The sequence below is a fragment of the Humulus lupulus genome, chromosome 2 (genome assembly GCF_963169125.1).
Source record: "Humulus lupulus chromosome 2, drHumLupu1.1, whole genome shotgun sequence".
Classification (NCBI taxonomy): domain Eukaryota; kingdom Viridiplantae; phylum Streptophyta; class Magnoliopsida; order Rosales; family Cannabaceae; genus Humulus; species Humulus lupulus.
The window spans coordinates 286,765,910-286,770,337 of NC_084794.1; positions in this window are offsets into that span (position 1 = coordinate 286,765,910).

A 4,428-nucleotide genomic window follows, 5' to 3' on the forward strand; every position below is an offset into this window, starting at 1 on the left:
ATTTCCAACTCCAAGAGTGTCAACCATCCCCCATCAAAATACTTTCAATACATTTGTGAGGATTTGGAGTTGAGACTTTATTCTTTGGTGATTTTTCAATATTGTTTGTGTTAATTTTGGAAAGAACGATATGGTTTGGTGCACACACACAAAGCTCTCTTGAATTACAACTTTGATAGCTTTAAATAGCATTTTCTAAATTCTCACTAAACATTTTGTTAAATGATTTTGCATAATTTAGTTCACTAATTCATCGTGATAATAATTTTTATCCGTTTGAATTGCTAGGGACTAGCAATAAGCTAGTTGGGGGTTGTGATTAGTGGTGAAAAATGCACATTTGTTGATTTTAATTATCAAAATAAATTAAGTTTTAATTAATATTTTCATAGAATTAATATGATTTATTTTATAAATGAAAATATTTGATTAGAATTTAATTTATTGTTGTTTTGTAGGAATTAAAGTGCATTTTGGCATAGAGAAAAAGAAAGAAGAAATAAATAAATAAAACTGAAGAAATGATGAAAAGTTGGTATTTTTGTAACTTGAGGCCCAAACAAAAACCCAGGCCCGCTAGCTTTTTTCTCCAACTTCAGCACCATGTGGCGCCTTGTCCTCGCGCCACGTGTCCCAGCATCACTCCTGCCAGCCAGTCCACATGCGCCGCGTAGCAATGCCCATCAATTCCCATCTTTAGCAATACCCATCAATTCAACTTCCTTCAGCAACTTTCCACGTGACCCTTCACAGCAAGCTTCACTTCAGCTAAAGCCCAATTCAGCCCAAGGCACTCAGCCTTCATTCCAGCCAGCCCAAAGCAGTCCAGCCCAATCCGAAACCTTCACAGCAGCCTGCCTACGTGGCACTCTATCATTGGCTGAAAATTGGTCAAAACCCTATCGTGTCATCAGCCATGTTTTGTGGGTATTGGGCTTTGTAAATTGCTATTTTGAGCTTTAAAGCTCATGTTTTTGTGGTATTTTTAAAAAAGGGGAAAATGACCATACACCAAAATGTTATAATTAATACACAATGAGCACTAAATAAACAATAATCAATATCAAATTATGCTCATGAATTTCCATGATCAAACATTTTATTTAGGGCATTAATATAATAATATACGTACCTCCAATTATCGTCTTGATCTCTAATAATCATGTTGAGTACACTTTTTTGATCTACACATATAGAGAAAATGAGAGCTTGGGAGTAATGAACACTACTCTATCATTCTCTCTACACCATAGCCACACTCATTCCGCCTTAATCATCAATCAAGAGCACAACCCTTTATATAAGGAATTATGGGCCAATTGGGCTTACATGCCCAATGTGAGAGAATTAGTTGTCTTGGCCCAATGGGCTGACCAAAGACGTTTTAGAGCGTGTCCATGGGCCCCGAGCATGTTAGTACGTTATGTCCATCCCATTATGGCCCGATGGTAATATCATGCATTACCGATTATATAGTTATCATTACATGCTAATACCGACACTGTGTGAGCAACACTTAATTATGTTAGTCCATATAAAATATTCTAACATTCTCCCACTTTGACTACATAATTACACCAATATGTGCTCACTAAGCAACAATATCAATACACAGAAATCTCATGAAACAATAATGTCTATAAACTAATTATGCACCATATTGTATCGACATGACACAAATATAATACATAATGAGACATCTGAGATTCATAAAACATGATGATAACTACTGATCTGGATCCACTCGAACATAGCACCGAGACTAAGCCACTGGCTTGCATCAACAAGTGTGTACACACAACATCAAAGAGTTATCCAGAATATGCATATATTCAACAACCAATAGCAATCCTTAACATGTCGATCATACATGAAAAACAATGACTCCCACTGATCAAATACATCTTTGGCTCCCAACAATCCAAACAAGAAATGACTTCTTAGTACATACGTTCAGGTAACTCGGGTCAGTGTAGTCATTAACATGTTGTTTGTAAGTGCGTGTTATAGAGGACTAATAGAGGACTCCACAACTTTCTCACTGCATATGGAACGTCATCATCATTAATGGAGCAATATTACTCCCCAAGTTCCGAGAGATAGATATCATTGCGATATTTATCACATAAGTTCAGTAAGTTCACAATAGAGTCAACTACTCTTAACACTGAAACGGAATATCGCAATTGTAATGTACAATCAATGTCCTCGTAACACGCCACACACTCTACCTTCACATACGAGGATGCTGTCAATGTCCATGCAACACCTAATCACATATAACTTCCCTTACCATTATACTCACTTTGTATGAGAGAGGAAGTTGTAGGTGTTCATATGACATTTAATTACAAAATAGCTCCTCCTAAAATCATGAATGCTTATAAGTGGATTTTATCATCCATGCAGCCTTTCCAATCGATATCACTAAAACCAACTACTATATGTCACAATGTTGGTTTGTCGATTGCTAACACATCCTCGGTACCATAAGGATGACAACTCAAGTACCAATCCAGCATGCCTGTAACAGATATCACGATAGGAATGTGTATACTTGAGTAAGCCCTAGGCTGCCTTCAATAAGCATATATGTGAGATAATCTCAAACTTGATCTCTCGTCATTACTAATATCATGGACTTTAGGCCGTTCATAACACATCACAGTTTAGACTATTTAAAGATTCTCAATGAAATCGAAACATTAATCACTACAATAGTTAGTCAATGCAAACTATGAGACAATTCAATCTACCGTTGATCTCATCACGAAGAATCTTTATCAAATTTTTAGACCATACAAGGTTTATCAAGAATTCTTCATCTGACAGATATTATCAAATAACGGCTTAATTTGTCTCCAAAATAGATCAAAATCATAAGATATGAGCAATGTACTATATCAAGTGACAATATAAACATATCATTGCTCCCACTGATCTCTCATATAGTGTTGACTAACGATAATGTTTCGAATTGACTATTTTGAGAATTACAGTAATCACTATCTTGATGTCCTGCCTCAAAATGGATTTAATGCATTGAACTCGGGTGTCCTTTAAACAAGAATTTAGTTCTTGCATCCTTATATATTGATTTCCAAATAGTCACCACTTTACAACTCAATAATAGTAATGAACAAATTCATTGTTATAGTGGAGACTAGCTATAGGCTTTAATTCACCTTACGTTAACCATCAAACAACTTATTCTTAAAATGAACCACCATCAAGAAAATCTCCCAATTATTATGGGATTAAGCCTAAACTTTCACGCTTGATCATAGCTTGGAAATCATGAAATAACCATATCAATTCTCCAAATAAGGATTAAGAACTACCAATGACTATCGATTAGAAATTTAGAGGTATGTGTAATTAAACTTATCTCGTGTATGGAATCACAGGTTTATCAAATTGTCTCGATCCTTTATCTTTATTTGTCCGCATATGGAGTTTCTTACAATAATCTGGCCAATTGTAGGTCATCAATAATAACAGCGGAAGCAACAAAATGAGGGATAAATCCAATTATTCCCTAAATAAAATTTTAACCCTTGTCTAATGCCAGCTTAAAACTCCAACATAGATAACTTTATATACTCATAAAAAATAATAGCTAGAAGAGCCATACATATTAAACTAGATATTCTCAATAAAACACTTAAATGTTCATCTTCTCTCATATGATTAAAATCCAAGATTGTCAAATGCAATGTCCTATATTGCCTCATAATATTAGAACTTCTGAAATAGCCTTAGATGTAAATTCTTATTCAATCACAACATTCATGAGGCTATTCAGAATAAAACGATATGATCCATTGAGTCTTAGCATCTTGAGTGTTGCTGCGAGAGACTTATCTCACATTGTCTCTTTCGAAAAACAACTAACGTGGTTGTGAATATGGAATTATGTTTGTGATTATATTAGTCCATACAAGATTCAAATATCTCTCCCACTTGGACCAATATAATCAACAAACACCATATTAATCTCCAGCATGCAATAGGCAATCAAATAAATTATGTATGATATCATATTGATAGGATATGTATACTACACATAATTTGGCCTGAGAGACATTCAAATATAATAACAACCATCAAACCAAGATGCATGAAGTACAACAATTAAGACTATCTACCAGTCTTGTTGTGTCCTTGTCACTTCGAGAAACAATACACATAAAAAAGTGACTGCATATCATTATGCATGCATGGTTTAATCCCTTAGGTGTTTTCCACTATAAAGCTTTCTAAAACATAAAAGCTTTCAAACTTTGAGAAGACTGTGCTCAAGATAATAATGCATGAGAGATCTTAACAAAAGAGTGATAAATACTCGATATCTCTCAAAATTTGTATGCATTATAGACTAATCATTGTGGACAATTGGGTTGTAAAACTATTATCAATAATTATGAT